Source organism: Lepidochelys kempii, chromosome 9 (genome assembly GCF_965140265.1).
Source record: "Lepidochelys kempii isolate rLepKem1 chromosome 9, rLepKem1.hap2, whole genome shotgun sequence".
Taxonomy (NCBI): Eukaryota; Metazoa; Chordata; order Testudines; family Cheloniidae; genus Lepidochelys; species Lepidochelys kempii.
In genome coordinates this window covers 84,424,130-84,448,332 of record NC_133264.1, presented here as the reverse complement: position 1 = coordinate 84,448,332, position 24,203 = coordinate 84,424,130, and the positions used below count along the sequence as shown (strand labels likewise).

The window sequence follows — 24,203 nt, the reverse complement described above, 5'->3', positions numbered from 1 at the left end:
AGCCTCACTCAGGGGAAACATGGATTACTGACTCCTACCAATAACACTAAACCACTTTAGTGGTGACCTGTGCATACACTCATGTGTGTGCAGGCCATTTGAAGTCAATGGACATACTCGGATGTTCACAAAGTTAAGCACAAGTGTCTATAGGACTGGGGCCTTGGTCTTACTCACCTCAATTTGTGGGGACGTGGGACAGATTATATTAAGTCAATGTGTGACAATGAACTCAGCTTCTTAAACATTAACATTTAGATAATCTGATTTAATAGGATAATGTCAAATAGTTTAGGGCCTAAACATACATTAGTTTTTGTTAAACATAAAGATCAGGAGAATTTTTTTATTTAATGAAAAAAAGAATTTGGATCTAAGCTTTCCCCTACAGTGAATGCAGCCCCAAACATTACAGCATTGTGCCAATGCATGAGAGCCAGAAAATTACATTGACTTGGAATTTTCTAGTCCAGCGGTTCTCAAACTGTGGGTCAGGACCCCAAAGGGGGTCACAACCCCATTAAAATGCGGTCACCAGGGCCAGCATTAGACTTGCTGGGATGCCGGGCTGAAGTTGAAGCCCAAGCTCCGTCTGTACCCAGGGCAGTGGGGCTCTGGCTCCACCCCCAGGGTCATGTAGTAATTTTGTTGCCAGAATGAAGTTTGTGAATTGCTGTTCTAGTCTACTCATAGCCATGATGGAACATAACAGTCAAATGCAAAAAAGGATAAATGATTAAAAAATTTCTTAAAAATTTTAAGATATTGAAGGTATTAATGCAGGTAAGGCATGTTTTAATGAAAACTGAACCTAGTTCATCTTTGAGCAAAATAATTTACATGTCAAAATCTAAATATTTTTGCAATTCTTTCTGCTTCCACAAGCTAGAGCATTACATTCATATGGCCTAGACTGAACACTTCTCAAACTGTAGTCTATTGGTTGAGACATCACCTGGTTCTAGCACTTGTTCTATCCTCCCTGCTTTCACCAAGGAGCCAGGGCTTGGAGAAGGGGCCAGGGAAGCAGAAAACTTGACTCAAGTTGGTAGATTGAACTTGAGGAGTGTCAGCATTTGTAGCAGGGATAAAGTGGGGGGTGGTGGTGAGAGGGAGATAAGGAATACCACAGGTGGGCTCGGAAGTAAAAACAACTACGGCCAGGGATTCCAGCAGGCAAGCAAACAGAGACGCAGGAAGTGCATGATGGAGGGGACAGGAGGATTCACGAAGTACATCAGAGAGAGGCCAGGGGCACTGAACAAATTGGCAAGTTGGGACAGAGGGGAAAAAAAGCAGTCTCTCTCTGGGACAGTAGATGGAGTGTCTGGATTGGGGAAGGAGTCTGGACACTAGCAGAACTAAGCCCCGGGGAGCCAGAGCAGGTGGAGTTGTAGGCAGAGGGAGAGGAAAGTTCATGTAGTTCCTGGATCCCCAGTTCCCTGAAATCTGCAGGGTTGTAATTCAAGTCCAACAGAGTTCTTGAGATGAACAGCCTCAGCTGGAAGTTCCAGAATGCCGAGGAGATGGGGGTGGGAGGGAAAAGAAAAGCAGGAGGAGTCTACTGCATTTTCTGTTAAAAGCAAACAAATTACTATTTCATGAAATACAAATAAGAAGGTACAAATATCAGTCCTTCAGACATGTCCTTGTTTTAGTCTTTCCTATAAGCAATTTGTCATGTGGATGACTGATCACAATGGGGTCATAATTAGGGAGGGAGATATACACAAGAAAAATTGTGTACCTCTGGCCTAAACCCTGATTGTTCATCTCAAGTAAAATCTGGCTTCACATTTCAGGGAAAGTCTCTGTTCACAGACAATTGTGGCAGAAGATGTGTGCCATACTTGGCATCAAGACTTTGAAAGCACTGTATAAAATCTGCTACAGTAAGGCATGCATCTATCTCTTTCTACATCTGTCTAGAGCTCAGTTAGCAGGCAGGCATTATGGCGCCATGACCTTCATCCCGTCTAACAATATCCTGGAGAAATAAATCCTCTGAATAAATACATCTAAACCAGCTGCTACTGCCTCATGAACGTTTGGGTATGCTGCACTGATTTTTCTACTCAAAATGTCCTTTGATTGGTCATTCTTCTCCCCCCCCACTTCCCCCGGTTACCAAGGCAAGTCTGGCACAAGCCACCACTGCCAAGTCTACCTGGTTTTGCACTGATTTTTCTATCAAAAATATCCTGAGGTGGTCACTGCCTTCTAAGAATGGAGGAATGTCTCACATTAGATTAAGCTACTGGGTTTGAGAGACAGGAGATTACAAGGTGAACGCACCAGCTCCTATGTTTCTCTAAAGAAACAAGCAAGATTAATAAATCTTATATGGGTCCAGGAATAGCTCTGAAATGGCTGCATCAAAAGAGATAGCAACAACAAATCTGTTTTGACATCAGCTGAGAATGAAGCTAGATAACCCTGGGAATACTGCACCACAAACTTTTCTAATTATGAGCTTTGAAAACCTTCTTGTACTCTTCTTTCACTTTCCATAGCAAACTCCCTTTTTTTGAGGGACTAGTCAGATGACACCCCAGAAGCTTCTCCTCTTTTGTGAGACAGTCACCTCTCCCTTGCCACCTTTCCTCTCCAAGCCCTAAAATATTTCAAAAACCTCAAGGTATTTCAATTTTGAAGCAGTCTAAGAACCAACAATTAGAGGGCCTTTTCTTATGGTATGAAGATCATAGTTCATGAGACCATGAAAATATACAAAGTGCCTTTGAAGATGCAAGACCACCTTGGGATTGTAGAATGGCAGATGGCAGCAATTGTCCTATTTAATATGACCAGTTTAGAGGGTGGCAGAGTCTGCCATTAGTGTCCCTCCAAACACATGGCAAACTTTGAGGAGAGATCATGGAACCTAGATAATCCCTTACTTTCAGAGATGAGCGAGTTATCATACCAATTTTTGAAAACTAATCGGTTACAATGTTCTTGTGAGTCTGGGGCCACGTCAGGTCCTTTTCCCCCCAACCCCCAAATAATTCAGTCACTGCAAAGCTGAATGAGCCCTGAAACTTTACATGCTGATGACTTTCAGAGCACTAAACAAGGTGATCTGCCCCCGGTGGAACCTTGTGACTCTCCTTTATTAGGCTGGAAGAGTTCACCTTCTTCTAGTGATGATGAACTGAGGAGGCAGTTTAAGATGTCTCTTACTTTGTATTTTATTAATTTGCTTTTTGATAAGCTTGAAAAGGAGGTAGACAGATCTTTGCTTTTTTTGCTCTTTTCATAGATTTTTAAGGCCAAAGGGACCACTGAGGTCATCTAGTCTGACCTTCTTTCTAACACAGGACATAGAATTTCACCCAATTACCGCTGTATTGAGACCAATAACTTGTCTGACTATAGCATACCTTCCAGATCTAGCCTTGATCTGAAGATACCAAGGAAATTGTTCAATTGTGATAGTGCTCAAAACAATCTCCCCTTGCTCAGATAAGTCTGAAATAATATTCCAACTGGAGCTCATCACTGTTTTCTTACCCTTTTTGTCTCAGGTTAGAGATTTATTAGCTGTATTATACTAAATTATAGTGTATGGAAGTTAGAATTCAGATGCAAATATACTGGTTTACTCAAATACTTTGTTCTGAGTTATCTTTTTCAATCCAATGGGGATTCCTTCTAGAACTAACTGATATGGCTGCTTTAAAGGGTATGGGGAAGCCTGTAAATAAACTACTGCTGAATGTCAAAGGGGTTAATGGACCCCTGCAGGGTCACTGACAGAAGTAAATATAGATCGGAAGGGCTCAAGATACATTCATTCTATGATGAGAGTTCATATTTGAATCTGGATGCATAGCAACATTCTAGTTCCATCACAAATTGTCAGGCTAAATGGGAGAATTATTGGTTAAAGTTTAATAGGCCATCTAATGCAGGTGGTCAGACTAGATTGCCATCCTCGCCTTAATCTCTGAATCTATTAAGTCCTTGCCTGCTATTAAGACCCCTTACAGCAAACAGATGTAAACTAAACAAATACAGGAAAAGGATACCAGCTTCAGTACTCTCTACAACATCCATCTGCTTTTTACCTGTTAAATTGTAGATTTGGCTTCCCTTTGTTTGCATGACTCTCTTGAAAACTGCCGCTGGTTTTAAGGTGCCTTGAAATCACAGCCACTGCTAAACTTGCAAAGTGATACCCATCCAGTGGCTATCACAGGTTCTCACAGTGCAGTGCCTAATTCAAAGCACAAGCATAAAGCACAAGAATGGGAGAATTATCTACTGCAGAAGTTATAAGTCCTTAGATAGCTGGCTGATCACTTATTACTGGCTCTTCTCATTTCCAGTTGTCAAATGTCATTAAAAAGACAGCTAAAATACACTAAATATTTAACTAATATTACTTCTCCATGTAGGCAGCTGCTGCAGTTGCCATAGGATGTTAGGAGATTGTGAATGGGAGGGAAAGTTGTCCCCAGAACAGCGTCTACTAAAGGGTGGTCCACCTGAAGAGTTTGAGACGCCATTGTAACTACTGCACTTTTGATTAACTAAACAATAGCCTGTAGCTGAAATACAAGCCTGGGAGTCAGTAAATCAAGGTTCTAACCCTGGCTATGCCAATAAATTGGCTGTGTGACCAGAGACCATTAATTCCTCCCTCCTTATGCAATATTCCACTAATGAAGTAAACGAAGCACAAAGGAATATTCTCTTACTCCCCAGGGGAGCTCTGAAGCTTGATTTCTTAGAACTTGTAAAGAACTTGGAAGAGCTTTGGGTGAAGGGTGCTATCTTAAGTATAGACTGATAGACATGTTGAAAGAAAACTTGGAAAGCGGACCCGTCACAGCAAAAGTTCCAGATGTTCCCATAATTCCGCCATGACACACTGTAGTACAATTTCTGTGTAAATTACTATTAACACCCAAATATTCTTATTAAAGTTTTACAGCTGACATCACCTAAACTTTACCTGTGACCTATTTTCTATGCAATGTTACTGGAAGCATTTAGTCTGAAAGCAAAAAATAGTTCAAGATACTTCAGTAGTCAGTCAGCTATAACTGTAAGAGTGAATGAGCCAAGGACTTGTCATGCTTCCACCATCAAGTATTTACATTTAAAAATCAATATTCTTTCAGTATAAAACAATTCATGCAAGCTGCCATTCTATTATGTATACTTGCATATTTACAGTGTTTACACTTTTGTACATGTTTACAGTATATTTAGGTTCTGCAGAGTTTGATTTTTATAATGACTATCAATTTTAATTTTTTTAATTTTTTTATTCATTTAAATTTTCACAGTTGGGGGAAATTAGGGGGGGAATCAGACAATTATTTAATGGCAGATATTGAAATTAAAAAAATAAGCCTTATAAACTTAACACAAGTTGTTGACATTGCCCAAATTACAAAATAAACACAGTAAATATACTTAAATCAACAAATTATAACTATTTTAACTATTCATTTGTTAGTCCACTTGTAGCAAGCCTGATTCAAAAGTCTAAATCATTAGATTTTGACACTAAGTTCACAAGCAACATTCTTCTTACTTTGCCTACCTGTAAATTTCAGTTATCAATGGAAATATTTGTCATGGGTTTGTGTGCAATTTACCCATAAATAGCTAATCTTTCCAATCCCATATATATATATAAATGCATTGTCTCCAGTGAATGGGATTACTTCAGTGCATATCAGTTTAAGTACCCAATTTAGACACGTTCCAGAACAATGAAAAATGGAATAATCATCTAAATGTCTACAAATACGTTTCCCTTTTAATTTCATGGACAGTCAAGCTGTTTTTTGTTGTTGTAGGAATTGTTTCAGTTTGGTGTGTATGCTCAATCGATATTCAAGTACTGTGAAATATCTCTGGCTTGCTGATTTTTTATCTTGGGTGGAAACTAGGTTTTTGTCCTCACTAGAGAACTCTTGTGAGGATATTTTTCTCCTCCAATCCCTCTCTCACAAATAAGATTCCCAAAATAGAGCATACTCCAAAATACTTATCAGTATTTCATTCTAATACAACTGCAAATTAAGCAAAGCCAAAGTGTATGCACATTTAGGGTAGGCCTACACTTAAAGTGGCATGTAGAGTACATACACTGCACTCCCAGCTAGCACAGGTAAAAAATAACAGTGCAGACAGTGAGGCACTGCCTTGGCAAGTGGAGTAGAAAGACGCCAGAACCCTAGGGTATATCCCCAAGAGTGTCTCCCATACCTACACTCTTGTTTTTAGTGTCCTGCTGCCTCAGCCTTTCCTGCCATAGTGAATGGCTCTGGCACGAGAAGAAGGCTCTAGTAGGGGAGGAGGCAGGGGGACACTAGGCTCACCTCTGTCACAGCCCCACTGCTTCCCCTTTGCCACACTGCAGTGAAAGGCTCCAGCAGTGGGAACTGTCAGAGCCTTCCCCACTGCCTCCCCATCAAAACCTTTTTAATACCATGCGTAGCTACACACTGTAGCATGAATGCAGCCTGCCTTTCACTCCAGTGTAGCTACACATATCCTACAGGCTGCTGCAAGTGCAGGCAAGGCAGTATATGCAGCAGCGAGAGCCACAACAGAGAATACTAATAAGTTCTGTATAAAACTGCCAGAACCTATGGCACCTGGAGAGGCAATGTCTGACAGAGATTACAGCCCAGAATTAGGTGCCACGAACTCTTGATAATAGCTCCATGAGCTTTGACACTGACTCACTGTGTTAATTTGGGCAAGTATCATAGAACTGGAAGGGACCTTGAGAGTCTAGTCTGTATTCGTGGCAGGAGTAAGTATTATCCAGATCATCCCTGACAGGTGTATCTATGTCTCCATTTATAAAGACCTCTTCATTTACAAAAATGAATTAAACCAATATCAGGAAAAATTACATAGAGATTGTACATGAAATAGATTTTAAGTGTTTTTCTACGGAACATTATGTACTACCATATTAGGCATTCCTGAAGGAAAAAAGTTGCTTTCTTGTCCTCCCCAATCCCATATCCTTACTATTTTATTCTACCCACCCTTTCCACAAACAAGTGTGCTTATGGAGCATGGTATTCAGATTTTGAGCCGTAGGGAACCTGGACTGTACTAGTGCCAGTCTGAATTCCACATTTTTCCTTTTTGAATAATTATAAGCTTGTCAAAATATAAAAAGGGGGGCTGCAGTGTTTAATAACATCACAATTCCATTAAGTTCAGTAATACTATACAAGCCATTTAAATAAATCTCAGAGGGGGGGCATTAAGAGATGGCCTTAAACTGCAGAACAGCCATTCACAGAAATAAGAGGAAAAACAAGAACTAAAAGAATAGGGGTTCAACTAGCAATGCTGCACTCGGGCACAAATGAAAAACTCATAGCATACAACTTCAGGCTCTGGCTTTTGCTGGGCTTTATAGCATTAAATAAAGGTGCACCTCTACTCCAACAACTGTAATCATTCACTAATACCTGCATGTCCTAGCCATTGTGTGAATGACTAATGGACACATGAGATGGGTTTAAATGGGAGGCCGCAACTTTATTCACTATAGCTTGAGGAGGGGCACTACACTGAGAGCTGGGGCAGGCACATATCAGGCGTTTCATTAGTTCCAGTGTGGGTTACAGGGCTTTAACCATAAACCAAACACCAACTCAAGACTGACACTCCTCAGTCTGCCCCATAGACTCACTTCAGTTGTGAAAACTCTCCCTCCCCCCTGCCCCCCAACTACCCCAATGTAAGGGGAGGGTGGAGTGACAAAAGGCCACAAGGCTGGGTTGGGGGAACCTCAGTTGGCAAAGCTGTCCAGCTCCTCTCCTAGGAGTACAAGGTCCAACTGGGCAATGCCAGTCTTATTTACCTCCGAGAGCTGGCCCTTCTAGCCTTTTCTCACACTGGGCATAAGCCACAAGTTGTGATGAGTCAATCATAACAGCATTATAGAAACCTCAAATCTTATTGCTTCTAACCCAACTGTGCTATGGGGAGGCTATGAGGAAGGTGAAAAAAACCACCAAGCTATGTGCCCATTTGGCCCAGTGGGCACAACTCCTTACTGACTTCTAAACACAGATGATTGGTTAGACCTGCAGTATCTTAAGTGACACAGCTCCTAATCTACAACTAAGGGGAGGAAGGGTAGGACAGCTAACTGGAAAGCAAGAGACTTTTGCAAAGCCTGGACTAAGCTCTAACAGGCAAGGCCACACAGCAGCCAATCAACTGACCCCATCCCTCTTTACTCAGAGGATGGCTAATCAGAGAACCAAAAAGGGAGGGATTGGTTGGGGGGAGGGGGAGGAGGGAGGAACAGCCCCCCTCCCTGCTACACCTGTGTTTGGATTTCTCTCATTCCCTGCTGTCCAGTCAAGGTACCACTCTTGCCAAAATTTACTCTACTGCAATGGATATTTTTATGGCTCACTAAGCAGTTGACAAACTTTGCTATCTGAGTTGCAGTTGTCTCAAAGAGCTACACTGCATAACACTTTATATTGATTTTTTTTTCCTGTGTGTAACGAGAAACTAAGTGAAAAAAATAATGAAATATGCAATTGATTATATCTAGAAATAACTAAAGTTTTAAGTATTGCAGATTACCATATGAAGAGAGAAGTAGCAAGCTTTTTTTCTTACAGGGCCATGCTTTGGTATCCATCCAATGTATTTTTAAATGCAAGACTAGTTTTAAAAACTGTAAAATGTTCTAACTACAAACCACCCTAAAAATGGAGATGCTACAGTCTAAAAATGGAACCCAGTACACCCACAGTCCCCTTTAAGAGGACAGTGTGATCACATAAGTATATTTACTCTTTGCTTTTCTGGCAAGACTAAAAGCTTTAAACTATTCCAAAATTCCAGTAACAAACAGTAAAGAAAATGGAGAAGTAAACACTTAACTTAGCACTGCATTTATAATGTGCTAAGCAACTCTCCATCTCCTCCCAGCCTTCCCCCTCAGTCTTTTTCACATCCCTGCCAGAACACTGTGGAGACCCTCATTTCCTCACAACTTACATCCAGCTTCATGATAAAAAGAAAAGGAGGACTTGTGGCACCTTAGAGACTAACCAATTTATTAGAGCATAAGCTTTCGTGAGCTACAGCTCACTTCCTCAGATGCATATCGTGGAAACTGCAGCAGGCTTTATATATACACAGAGAATATGAAACAATACCTATTCCCACCCCACTGTCCTGCTGGTAATAGCTTATCTAAAGTGATTTCCAGCACAAATCCAGGTTTTCTCACCCTCCACCCCCCCACACAAATTCACTCTCCTGCTGGTGATAGCCCATCCAAAGTGACAACTCTTTACACAATGTGCATGACAATCAAGCTGGGCTATTTCCTGCATAAATCCAGGTTCTCACATCCCCCCCACCCCCATACACACACAAACTCACTCTCCTGCTGGTAATAGCTCATCCAAACTGACCACTCTTCAAGTTAAAATCCAAGTTAAACCAGAACATCTGGGGGGGTAGGAAAAAACAAGAGGAAACAGGCTACCTTGCATAATGACTTAGCCACTCCAAGTCTCTATTTAAGCCTAAATTAATAGTATCCAATTTGCAAATGAATTCCAATTCAGCAGTTTCTCGCTGGAGTCTGGATTTGAAGTTTTTTTGTTTTAAGATAGCGACCTTCATGTCTGTGATCGCGTGACCAGAGAGATTGAAGTGTTCTCCGACTGGTTTATGAATGTTATAATTCTTGACATCTGATTTGTGTCCATTTATTCTTTTACGTAGAGACTGTCCAGTTTGACCAATGTACATGGCAGAGGGGCATTGCTGGCACATGATGGCATATATCACATTGGTGGATGTGCAGGTGAACGAGCCTCTGATAGTGTGGCTGGTGTTATTAGGCCCTGTGATGGTGTCCCCTGAATAGATATGTGGGCACAGTTGGCAATGGGCTTTGTTGCAAGGATAAGTTCCTGGGTTAGTGGTTCTGTTGTGTGGTATGTGGTTGTTGGTGAGTATTTGCTTCAGGTTGCGGGGCTGTCTGTAGGCAAGGACTGGCCTGTCTCCCAAAATTTGTGAGAGTGTTGGGTCATCCTTTAGGATAGGTTGTAGATCCTTAATAATGCGTTGGAGGGGTTTTAGTTGGGGGCTGAAGGTGACGGCTAGTGGCGTTCTGTTATTTTCTTTGTTAGGCCTGTCCTGTAGTAGGTAACTTCTGGGAACTCTTCTGGCTCTATCAATCTGTTTCTTTACTTCTGCAGGTGGGTATTGTATTGGATTTGTGCTGGAAATCACTTTAGATAAGCTATTACCAGCAGGACAGTGGGGTGGGAATAGGTATTGTTTCATATTCTCTGTGTATATATAAAGCCTGCTACAGTTTCCACGATATGCATCTGAGGAAGTGAGCTGTAGCTCACGAAAGCTTATGCTCTAATAAATTGGTTAGTCTCTAAGGTGCCACAAGTCCTCCTTTTCTTTTTGCGAATACAGACTAACACGGCTGTTAGTCTTTCTGGACAATAACTTTTTTGGGGTTGAAGTCACTTGTTGAAAAACATCACTGATTGGCTTTAGTTCCTTTTTTAACACTATCTGCAGCAAAACATCCTTTTTGTTTTTCTAAATATGATATTTTACAGAACTTAAATACCCTCCTAGTTCAGTGGTATTCAACCTTTTTTCATTTGCGGACTCCTAAAATATTTCAAATGGAGGTGTGGACTCCTTTGGAAATCTTAGTCTGCAGACCACCGGTTGTAAACCACTGCCCTAGGTATCAATGTTCTTTTGGAAAGTGAACAGCTCCTGAACAGCTTTGACCTCAGTTTCTTGACACTAATGACAGTCCATGATGTGACACTGAGAACAGAATGAGGGTACTAGGTAGTTGTCGTCTTTCTAATACTCAGGGAATACTGACAGACAATGAACATACAATGCAAACCTTAGGGTGATCATAGCCTCCATTAGTGCCATCTTTGGTGGGAATTCCTCTATTACAAGGTAAAATAATGGAGTACATACACACAAAAAGCCATTCGGTTTAGGAATAAGCACTAAAGAATCACAGACCGAAAGGAACCAAAAATTTACCTTTGTCCCCTTCCTAGACACTATTTTTAAGGCAGACCTACACCATTCTTGAAAAATTTTAGGTCACTGTTGGTTTAACCATTGAAAAATATTACACAATTTACAATTCTGCAAAACTTCTGATTTCCAATTATTTCTGAAGGAAAAAACTGATTCAGTCATCCTTTGCATTAATTCAAGACAGCAACTCCTTTGAATGTTGCTCTTATATTTCATTCATACATTTAGGGATTTCCTTCTTTACTCGAACAGCATTTAGAATCATTATACTGGAGTTTTCCTTTAAATCATTACGTACCTCAGTTAATCAACAGATTAAAAGTGAACTGTGTATATACTAATATGTTAGCCAGTTCTGCTTATCTTAGCAGCTATCCTTAAAGGGTCAGAAAACAGCTATTATCTTAAAACCTAGTTTAAACAGGACTGTAAGTAGGGCCAATGAGAAATTATGGGATCAAATCCTTCTTGAACAATCTCCTTCCTGACTGAGTCCACAATACTTTTATTAAGAAGCCGGTTTAAGAATTTGTTGGCACCTATCTCACTCAGTCAGCTAGCCACCAATTAATAGCAGAGTTGCACAAGAGGGCTGTCTGTGCTTAGCTGCTGTGCTAGGGAGAATAATGATGTTATGTGAAGATTTGAGGAGTGGCCATGAAGAAAGTAGGTGAAAGTTCTGAATCCTTATTACTATGTCCCAGACATCCCTTGATTGGACAATTTCACACACTGATATCTGACACTGTCTGAAAATGTCCTCCCCCTGTATTTCCTCTTCCCACCTCTTACAAAAAGTCTAGCCAGTTTTGCGTCAATGATTTATGAGCATCTATTGCATATGGTCTTGTTAACCTTTACAGTTCACTTTTAAAAAATATACATCCTACATAATGACAAAAATCCAATAACTTAGAAGCGATTTTACTCCAAGTTATGTATACCAATGTAGTACTTTAAAAAGGTATATGACATTCCTGGAGGCTTAAAGTTAGGTTCTGCTCTGAAAAGTGACTAAACATTGCACTCTTATTTAACAGAGGATGTTCCCTGTGTGTATTCAGGCACATCTGCTGACTAGTGATGGAAGATTTTACTACATCTTACCCTTAGTACAGCAGAACCAACACAACTATAGAAGAAAATGGATTCTATTCCTTGTGAATCAGCAGTATTGTTTAATCTAAATTTACTAGTCATAAGGCAAGGCACTTGAGCAATCCTCCAACTGAGCACAACAAGGGTAACTAAGCACAGAACTTGGCTTGTAGAACCTGTTCCTAATGAGAATGCAGGAGAAGAACCTATCTTAACGATCAGATCCCAGGTTGAGTGTGCAGGATTGGCAATTAAGAAAAATGTTTTTACTTGTAAACTGAGCATATTTATTTATTAAGGGTCACCAAATAAAAGAAACCCACAATGACATTTGTGCAGAATCACTTCTCAGAGCAGAACCAGACTTTAGCCTTGTCTATATTTAAGTCCGTTTTGATGTTGCTAGCACACACATGAGCTTGTAATTGAGTACAAGGGTTTCTTGCACTGGAATGGTACTTGCTCAAAGCAAGGCTCATAACCATTACATCTTCTACAGAGACATTCTGCAGCATTTATGTTTACGTTTATATGAGTTCTTTTAGTATATGGCACCTTACAAGCAATCTTAAGGCTTTTCTTGTAAAGAATTTTCATGCAATACTGATACTATTTATTACAAAATACATACTACTCTTTAAACACTGAAAAGCACCTCTCCAACCCATAACATAGGTACAGAATACAGTGATACTGCAACAATTTTTGAACAAGTTTACACAAGCCATGATGGTTGGTTTCTTTAGTGAGAATGTTTAAAATTTACAGTAGTTCAACTGAATTGCAACAGTGCATTTCTCAGTCTCCATCTTCCATTGAGGCCTTGTCTTCTCTGTTGAGACTGCCCACAGGCAAGCTGTTTTTATAGTACTGTAATTACATGGACACAACCACTAGAAACTCCAAGATAATCAAATCATTTTACATGTCCAACAGCTGTCATACTAATCGTTTTGGATGGTAGCTAATTATGGAGTCAAACCAGAGACTTATAAGTAAGAAAGCTTCATATCTATCAATCCTTAAAGTTATTCAGTCTAAAAAAAAACCTTAATTTAAAAATATTTTTTTAAAGTTTAATTCCCAAGATACTAATGGGAGAGGGGTTCCACATAAATACAGGGCTGAATACCTAAGGGGGAAAAGTTATAGTCAGGTCGGAAAAATTCACTTACCACTAGCACTTGGGCAAGGTTCACCTGGCAGACGAAGGACCTAAGCTTTCTATGAGAGCAAGGTTCTCGGTTTTCAATAAAAAGCTTTAAAACACTTCTAGCCCACACGGCTGCAAAGACAACTTTCTAAGTGTGATCTGAAGGCAAGCCTATGCAGTATCATTGGCGGCTGTAGAGGCTACTTCACAATCTTTGCTGATGAGCTTAGCAGCAGCATGAAATTAAAACTCTAGTCAATTTCTGTTTCAATTTCTGTCAAGATCATGGGTGCAACAGGGAAGCCAGTACTCATTTCAGTTTCATACTGCTGCTTGAGAAAGCTGTGAGCAATGGCAGGCATCCCTCATCCACACAGAAGTGAAGAGGAGGGAGGTACAGAGTAAAAAGGATGAGAGAGAAGAGACTGTGGTGGAATCAAATTGAAGAGCCATCCTTCCCTTTGTATCACCCAAGAAGCTGTGGAGTGGGGAAGGAGAGAAGAAATTTTCTTCCTTCCAGCATCTAGAGAAGGACAGATCACCACATTCATCAGATCTTCTAGCCTAAGACTGAATCCCCACACAGGGTCAAGGGACAGTAACCTGGTTTAAATCATAGCATTAGGACATCTGGGCTTCTCACCAGGGCATTACTTTAATACCTCCTTGGTTCCTCACTCTTTTTTTGTATCTCTTTCTGGGTAGTAGGCTGATTCCTCTTTCTTATAAACGTTTGTAATTTTATTCAAGCCCTGGCTACACTTATGGCTGCAGGTCCTTCTTCATAAATAGAAACAACAGTCCAACACTATAAAGCACAAAAACCCTATAAGAAACCAGAATGTCATCTTTTAAAACGACCTTCCCATTGGTGTCTTACACATGCTCATACTCTATGACCTTAGTGTTCACAACAAGTACTCTCAGAATATTGATACAATTTGTATTGCCAGCCTCATACTATTCCGACTATGTAATTTGGAATATAATGCATCAAAATGTAGTGATTGACTACAAATGTTGCATTCCTCAAACACAAAGAGAGGAAGTACTATTCACTATTGATATTACTGAATAGAATGAGTTGGGAAAGCTTGGGCTTGTCAGTCCTTCCCCAGTCACTACCTCTCCCCACATGAGAGCCATCCAGAATGTCAGATCCCAGTTGCCTCTCCTCCCCCATGAGATCAAGTATCAGGAGGAACCTCATGGTGCCAGCCCTACATGTGGCTTCTCACAGGAGGAAAAGTAGCAACCCCATGGGGACTTCACTCCACCCCCTACCACTTGGCATCTTTAAAACCTCCAAACTTGAACGTATCACTTTTCTAATTTTGTCAATTCACTGTTGATTGGTGGTTTATACGTGGCTCTGTCAGACGCATATTTCTCCACCTATTATGCTCCTTCCCACATTTGCCCCACACAGAATCCTTCTCTTCCTCATCTCCTTTTCACTTCCATCCATATTTCTCTCCATTTATTTGCAGTCTCAAACCCATCTTCCTTTCCCCACTCCTACCCGTCAGTATCCTCCTACATAAAAACAAGCAAAGACCAGAACTAACATGTCACATGCCCGTCACTGATTACTTCGGGGAGAAGTGATACAACATACAATCCTAGTCCTGTTTTGTTTTTTAGATTGTAAGCTCTGAAGGACAGAAGCTGCGCCCTTCCATGTGTCTGTACAACAACTAGCACAATGGGGCCCTGATCCTGGCTGGAGCCTTTGAACACAGCAGTAATAAAAGCATTCAAATCCCCCCTCCCCCCACCAAAAAAAAAATCCCCAAATAATAAAGCTATAGAAGAGTGGATTTTAAGTTTCAGAACTTAAACGATAGCTCATGCTAGCAAAAGACTGCTTAATCTATAAAGACAGTTCTGTAAGTTGTTATATGCACTCAGTTTAAGTTATGTACCAAAGGAAAGTTGGCACCAATATCATAAGCAGCCAAGAATGGGTACCAGTGCCAGCATATTTTAGGTTATTAAACTACCATAGCATATAACATGAACACAATTACATAACTATGTATGTTTATACTATACAACTGTTCAAATTTATACTCTGACCGACTTATTTAAGCAAACTACTTTCCCCCCCAATTGCACAATTATGAAGCAGAACAGAAACATCCAAATTTTATAACTTGTGAGAGTTAATAGATCAATTCAGTGTCATTTTAAGTTTTTCACATAATTATTTCTCAGAGTATGCCACTCACATGAAGAAAGATTCACCGCTCATTTTGTCATGCACAGCTATACCTTAGAAAAATAATCCTGCTTCCTCACATTCGTCATTTAAATTATTAAACTAGTTACATGTACTCTTTTGACGACACATGCAGATCATTAAAATGAAATCTATATTATGCTTTTTACAAGTTTAAAATTTTGACACAGAACCATTCACAAACTGCAAAGTTATCAGAATAAGGCCTGGTATGTGTGTGCAAAAGAATAGTAGGCTTAGCTGCCACAAAAATTACAAACTGCAGTTTTCCTTTAATAGCTAGGCCCCTGTCAAATTCCCAGTCCATTTTTGTCAATTAAAAATCATAAATGTCATGGTTTCAGCTATTTAAATCTGAAATTTCCAGTGGTGTAATGGGAGATTACAAGGAGATGTGGGGTGGTGGGCCACAAGGCTGTTGTAGGGGGTGCTGCAGTACTGCTTGCCTTACTTCTGTGCTGCTGCTGGCAGCAGCCCTGCCTTCAGAGCCGCCACCAGCAGCAGCGCAGAAGTAAGGATGACAAAGTACGGTATGGCCACCAATGTTCCCTCTAAATTTTCCCACCTAGGTGAGGAATGAATTTTGTTATGTGCACCAATATGGAGGTGATGTGTGACATCTCCATATTGGTGCACATAACAAATTTCATGTGGCAGGGGTGGGGCTGAGGGGTTTGGAGTGTGGGAGGGGGGCTCAGGGCTGGGGCAGAGGGTTGGGGTGCATGAGGTGAGGGCTCTGGCTGGGGCCGGAGATGAGTGGTTTAGGGTGCAGCCTGCCCCGGGGCTACAGCGAGGAGGGAGGACTCCCCCCTTCCCCCCCCCAGCTTTCTCTCCCCACAGCAGCACCTGGGCTGGGGTGGGGAGGGTACCTCTCCCCTCCATGGCAGCTCCAGGGCTGGGGCCGCAGGATAGACGCCTCTTCCACGGCCGGTCCGGGCCAGAGCTGGGTTGGGGAGCCTCTCCCACAGCCACGGCAGGTTTATTTGCAGTCCGGCCCGCTGGTAACAGTCCGCGGCTTCAGGCTCCCTGTGGGAGCCTGAAGCGGCAGAGCATCCATCACCGGCGGCCCAGAGGAGCTGTAGCAGCTGTAGGCTCCTTTCCGCCCTCTCTTCCTCCTCCCGCTCATCACTGACAGCCTGCGGGTGACAGAGCGCAGGGTTGGAGAGAAGCCAGCTGAGAGGAGCAAATGGGTGGGGATGGAGAGTGCAGAGAGAAGACCTGGACCGGTGGGCCTAGAGGAGCACAGGGGAGGGGACGGAGGAGTGGAGCGCTGGGCTGGGCCCCTGCTTAGCGTGGGCCTGCCGCTATTATAAATGCAGTATTGTTCGGGCCGGGCTGTGTTGGAGCCAGGGGAGCGGGGGCTCTTCCCGCCACAGCTCTGAGTACCTGCGTGATGCTTAATAGGCTGTTGCACAGCCATGCAGCTTAGAGGGAACTTAGATTGCCACCCTTACTTCTGTACTGCTGCCTTCGGAGCTGGGCTCCTGACTCCCAGCTGCGGCTCTCTGGCCACCCAGCTCTGAAGGCAGCGCAGAAGTAAGGGCGGCAATACCATGACCCCCTAAAATAACCTTGCGACCCCAACCCCTGAAACTCCCTTTTGGGTCAGAACCCCCAATTTGAGAAATGCTGCTCTCCTCTGTGAAATCTGTATACTATAGGGTAAAAACACACAAGACCAGATTTCACAGGGGGAGCTCAGATTTCACGGTCCGTGACGCCTTTTTCATGGCTGTGAATTTGGTAGGGTCCTAATAATAGCAACCTGTGCACAGCACCAAGAGGCAAGAAATGTTGATCCTCTCCCCAGCTCCGCACTCATTCAACATGTGGCTTTGATCAAGTTACTAAAGGGTACATCTACACAGCAAAAAAAACCCTGATGGCAGCAAGTCTCCCCCACGGGGCTTGCACTACAGGGTTAAAAAATAGCTATTAGACATTCCTGCTCGGGTGGAGCCCGGGCTCTGAGACCCTCCCCTTGTCACTGGGTTTCAGAGAGCCCAAGTCAGTTGACCTGGACTCCGAGGGACTCACAGCTGAGGGTTTTTGTTTGTTTGTTTTTTGCAGTGTGGACATACCCAAAGACACCAGTATCACAGATACTGAACGCCTTATAAGTCACACAATAAAAGCATTCTGCTGATATGCGTAGGTCTGTGAATGATCTCATTCCCAATTACAAACTACAGAACTAGAGTAAGCATTCACAATAAAGGGAAAGGTATTCAACAAGAAGTTTGACAATATAATGCCTCAACTTCAAAGTTAAAGGTCAGGAAGGTAATATGCCCCAATAAGTAATTTCCCCCCAAAAAGCATGTCCTTTCCTAGTCTGTAATTACAGTAAGGTACGTGTGGTCTGAAGAATATGATCAGCACATTTAGGCACCTCTCTAGAATCTTATTTGTTAATTTTTGGATGCACATTTTAAAACCTGTTTGACAGGAAACAGCTAGCTTTAGTTAGGAACATTACCTGCTATGGTTGGGGATGACTTAGCCCTCCAAAAACCTTGCAGAATATAAAGCAATTGAAATATAGCAGCTCTCATAACCACCTCACTGTAAAAGAAAAGAATGGAGGTCCTTTCACCACAAAGAGTTGCACAAACATCTATTTACTACAGCCTTAAAATTAATTTCCCTCCCCAGCACCACTAAAGTCTCATTCATTCAGTCGTCCGTTTTTAAGAACTGAAAGGCAAATTTTGAAGATATGACAGTTTTCACAATTTAGGACTATGCATCAGTATTGTCTTTGATGCAAGAAAGCAAATGATTTCAGAGACAATTTAGAGCTTGCCTGACAAACAACTGTATGCTCAGTGCATATTAACTCCTAAGCTGGGTTCACAGGAACATGCCTTTTTGTAAAGACTTTGATTGGAGCTTAATGAATGAATATTTATTACTCACACCTTTAGAAAGATTCCCTACACATTTTCCCTTAAAGGAAAATCTACACTTACTGTGAAAACAAAACACATTTTTTCTTTCCATTAGTTGGTATTTCTGCCCTAATTACCAATAACCACATAATTCAAGTGGAAAGCCAGTATTTTAGCAGAATAAATAGGTTCCACTAAACTCTTATCTGAAAGAGCCAACCAAGACAACAATGAAGACAGAGGCAATCCTCAAAGGTCAAAGTTGTACCAGAAATCCTGAAGACGTGTCAGGTGTAGAGGGTATGGCTACATTGCAACATAAGTCCAGGTTCAAACGCAGGCTCAAGTCAAGCCCTCCTCTCCCCCGCCCCACCTTAACCCAGAACTCGGACCCAGGGTCCCAGAACCCCCTGGGGGTGGAGAGTCGGAGCCTGAGTCAAGCCAGGACCCAGGGTTCAAGCCCTATTGCTTTGCAGTATAGATGTAGCCTCACCAGATTTGTGTTCTGGGAATCCACCAAAAGTATCCCACAGGCCAACTTCCTTGGATAGTCAGTTTGGCGGACAGTCAAGTTTTCCAACATTGCACCATGAACAAATGGTGAAAGCGGCCACATTTAGGGAAGATGCTAGGAAATCTTGAATATGGGTGGTTAAACTCTAGCTTGCATAATGCAGTGCATAATGGCGCACCAGACTGGGACTCAGGGTTCAACAATTCCTAATCCGAGTTCACAAAAGAATGTAAATGCACAAACCCAAGGTTAACAAACACAGGGTCTGCTAATTCAAGATGTACTAGTCCTGGGCTTACTTTGCCTTACATACCCTTAAAGGGCTTCCTTACTGTAGATGACCAACAGTGCACGTTTCACTTGGGGCTATGACAAGAACAGCTTTCCTTTCAAACTTTTGAATGCTAGATTGAGCAAAGCAGGCAAAGTTGTTTAATTTATGTAGTCTTGTTTCAGGGCAAAAAAACCCAAACAAATCGTACCTCATTAAGAGCCATGTATTTTGGAGACAGTTAACCACATATAGGCGCTCTGTCCATCTGTTCATTTAAAATGCTGCAATGTGTGCAGAAAACACCAAGGCACTTAACATATATAACTATGCAAAAAGAAAAACTGTGCCAGTAATCATGGCAATTAGTCAAACTCACATAGTTTTAGCAAATTTCAGATTAATTTTCTGCTTAAGTGGCATTGTAACTTAATTCACATTAATCTGAAATATTTACAGCAACCTGATGGAGGTTTGGAGCTACTCAGGCTGAACTGTATTACTAATGTGTCCAGCTGCCAGCCATTAGAAGGCCAAGCTACAGCTCAGCTACAACTACTGTACTATTCTTTCAGAACACCTACCTGCATTCTTTTCATGTTAACTTAAATATGCAAACTTCATCAGATTCAAAAATTCTACTACATAATATTAGATCAAAAGAAACCTGATTCTACAATACTAGACCAAAGAACGCATTTTTTAGCATGTGATTTTTCAAAATGTGTTTATAAAGTTTTAAAAATAGGATCAGAGGGATTTTAAAATCATACTAGATAATAATGCAAAACTAAACTTGAAAAACCTCCTCAGTAGACCTTCTAATTTCTCGTAAGAATGACAACTCACTCATTCTAGCCTTGGAGTAAATTAATCTTATGGATCATAAGGAATAATGTTAACGTGATCTAGGTTGTACCATTCTTATAATGGTAGTAGGAAACATAGAGCATCCATTGGGGCAATGATTCAGTGGCATACAGACAGAGCATAAATGGTAAAGTTACATTTAACACAACTGGAATTAATAAGCATAATATTACTTCCACAGAATAGGTTTCATCTGTCAGTATGCCCTCTCTGAGTCAAACCTAAAAAGTTCCTGATGGTCCATTCTAGTGTTTTTAAAACCACAATATTTTCTCATACGTTGTCAGTCAACGCCAAACATAGTCTAGGATATGTGTTTATTGACTGATAAATGATTGGTAAAGTTATGGAAGCACTGAATGCACCAGGGATTATAAAATATAAGAAATAGCATGTTCAAAGCAGTTTTTCTTAGAAAATGCAATTCTTTACCACTATAAATTTGAACAGCAACAAGTTTAGGATCAAATCCCTTACTGTGAAGGAACTAGCCTAGGAAGTGAAAAAGTATCCTCTTTAACTACCTGCACAAATTCTCAATATGTCAACAATCTGCAAGGAGTCCTGACACCCTTACTCCTGTGAACAGTCCTGCTCATTTCCACAGGACTACTCATGAGGTTGCAGGATAGGGTACCATTCAACATTGTATGATTTTGTCAAATAATTCTCCAAATACATAGCAATGACCTTAAGCAAAAAGACTTAAGTTTCTATAACAAAGCTTGAAACATTGCTTCTAAACTAGACACTCTCAAACTCCACAAACAGTGACAAATACAAAAGCCAACACTTCACTACTGTAATTATGAATATAAAATCTTCAATAAGAACGCTTTAAATGATTGAATTTTTGACAAATCCATCAACCTGGAAACATAGGAAAATACCAGTCTGCATATTAAGCTTCATGCATTACCACTGATGTGGTTTGTGGATGACAGTTGCGGTCCTTTCTGTGCAGCTAATGAGCAGTAAAATAACTAACAGGAATAAAGAACTTTATTCTGAATATTAATCATACAATATTTTAAGTGATCCATTTAAACTACTTCAACTACATTGTGTAGAAGATACACAACTCCTCAGAGCAATGTGCACTTCTTTCAATACATAGTACACAGCAACAGGTCTGTCACAAAACTTTTATAAAACTTGCAATTTCACAAGAGTGTAAATGTGGGCTTTTGTTACACTATTTTGTAATAACAAGGAATCTGGTGGCACCTTAAAGACTAAATCTGTTAGTTTTTAAGGTGCCACCGGACTCCTTGTTGTTTTTGTGGATATAGACTAACACGGCTACCCCCTGATACTATTCTGTAATAAACCTCAGAATTCATAAGCAAATCCCAATTTAATTAAAAAGAAAAGGAGTACTTGTGGCACCTTAGAGACTAACCAATTTATTTGAGCATGAGCTTTCGTGAGCTACAGCTCACTTCATCAGATGCATACCGTGGAAACTGCAGCAGACTTTATATATACACAGAGAATATGAAACAATACCTCCTCCCACCCCACTGTCCTGCTGGTAATAGCTTATCTAAAGTGATCATCAGGTGGGCCATTTCCAGCACAAATCCAGGTTTTCTCACCCTCCACCCCCCCACACAAATTCACTCTCCTGCTGGTGATAGCCCATCCAAAGTGACAACTCTTTACACAATGTGCATGATAATCAAGTCTGGCTATTTCCTGCACAAATCCAGGTTTTCTCACATCCCTCCCACCCCCATACACACACAAACTCACTCTCCTGCTGGTAATAGCTCATCCAAACTGACCACTCTCCAAGTTTAAATCCAAGTTAAACCAGAACATCTGGGGGGGGGGGGTAGGAAAAAACAAGGGGAAATAGGCTACCTTGCATAATGACTTAGCCACTCCCAGTCTCTATTTAAGCCTAAATTAATAGTACCCAATTTGCAAATGAATTCCAATTCAGCAGTTTCTCGCTGGAGTCTGGATTTGAAGTTTTTTGTTTTAAGATAGCGACCTTCATGTCTGTGATTGCGTGACCAGAGAGATTTAATTGTTACACAGGAGAGCAGCTCCAAAACAAAGCTTAGCCTGAGGAACAAACCAGTGACCCAGAGGGCAATATTATTTTACCAGTATTTCATTCGTGTATCAATTAATCAAAGTTTCTAAAGGCCAAACCTTAAGTTAAATCTTTATCCCACTACACTGGAGAGTCAGCGATCTCCACCATCTATTTGCTTCTCACTCTGAAGTAAAATAAATTGCTTTTAATGGATTACCAAAGTAATCTATATAAACTCCTTGATAAAGAGGTTGTCATAGCTACAGGGCTATCTGCGCTTCTGTCCCCTTTCTTGTCTCTCTGTGCATCTCCTCAGGTGTCATGCCTCTTGCTTATACCTACCCTAAGGCATAATTCTCCCACAGTTACACAAGGCACGGTAGCACAGGGCTTGGTTAATTAACTGTGCTTACCCAGCAGGTCCAACTGGCTCCAGTACATACTGTTCTTCTCTTCGGGAATCTGACTAGTGGCATATATGGTGACCAAACAGCCTTCTTAAAACCAAAGTATTGTTTATTTTAATATAGGAACAAAGCATTTAGAGAAAAGGATTTAAAACAAAGTCCACATGCCTGTCTATCTTACCTTATGTCTTCCCATCCCCGATGGAAAACTACTCAAGTATAACTTCTTCAGAGACCTGCAAACGCTGTCAGTCTGGCTCCCCCAAACAACTGTCTCTTTTCTTGAGACATCTTTTTTTAAAAACTGCCAGACTTCTTTTGTTCTTGTGAGTGCCTGGGTTCTGGCCTTGCTCATCAAAACCAGTTTTGTAAGTTGGCTGGAGCCAGAAGGTAGAATCTTCAAAGCTAGTAGATAAGGCATTGTCTCTTAATACCCCTCAGGGGTATGTCTACACTGTAGCTAGGAGCATGCTTCCCAGCCCTGGTAGGCAGACGCACATTTGCTCTGTTGAGCTAGCATGCTAAAAATAGCAGCACAGCCAGAAGAACTGTGGGTGGCAGCTTGGCTAGACACCCAACCACACACTCAGGTGGTCAAAGTGGATTTGCACTCAAGTGGCTAGCCTGAGCTGCCATCCATGCTACCCCCTCTTCCTACTCTGCTATTTTTAGCGTACTACCTCAAGCAGAGAGCGCACGTCTATTAACCAGCACTGTATACAGTAGTCATAAATTACTGAGCAACTTCAATTCTGTCAGTTTACTTACATAAATTACACTTGTTTTCTAAACACATTGCCTCTGCAGACACACACATTTCCCTCAGTTTCCCTCTGCCTCCAGGATTTTATAAATCTAACTCCAAAGCAGAGGATAGGTGGGATCGTAAGGGTTGCTCTGCCAAAGTAAACATATGGAAAACAAAATGATTTTAGTAAATAACCTCTTTCTTTTTGACAGTCCTTGTTAAGTTGCACTGTAGGAGACCAGCTAGCAGCAATCATCTTCCAAAAGTGGGTTAAAAAGAGCTGCTAGCTGGAGAATGCAGTGCAGCTCTTCCAAACAGCATCTGATTTTGTTGCAACACTCAAGCACAGATTGAGAGAGAGAGAGAGAGAGATTCATGAATCTATGACCAAACTATGCTTTCTCCAATATCAGGAAGCCCATTTCTTTCCACTACGAAACTAGTTTGGATCTATGACTAGCTATCACTACTCCTCCTGGTTCATCCTTCATTCCCATTTGAAGAATTAGAGAATAATAACCTAGGCTTTTACTGACAGATCTGAAGTTCTTAGGCAGGAATTTCTCTGGACAATTACTGATATGGCTAAGGACCAAACATCTATATCAGTTGTTATGGTACTGTATATGGGAATGTTTGGATAACCCTTCTACCTTCCAAGTTAGCTCCAAAAATCCTCACTTTTTTATTGACAGGAATATATTCTATTTCAGAGCCTGAAAGGGCTGGAATAGATTCAGGGGTGGAGGGATGACCCAATATTCAATTAACCTGACTTTCTTTGACACCATAGCAACAAACTTTCTTGCATGTCTCCCAAAGGCCCTCACTGACAGGGAAGGCCACCATATCTTTCTCACTCAGCTGCAAAACAAACAGTTTGAGTGGCTTTTTGGAA

The 24,203-nt window shown here is 41.2% G+C and overlaps 1 protein-coding gene across 7 annotated transcripts in view; it reads right to left on the bottom strand.

Moving 5' to 3' along the window:
- The window catches only part of AMMECR1 (AMMECR nuclear protein 1), a 150,621-nt gene that overhangs the window by 66,765 nt on the left and 59,653 nt on the right, over positions 1 to 24,203 (bottom strand). The window lies entirely within an intron of this gene.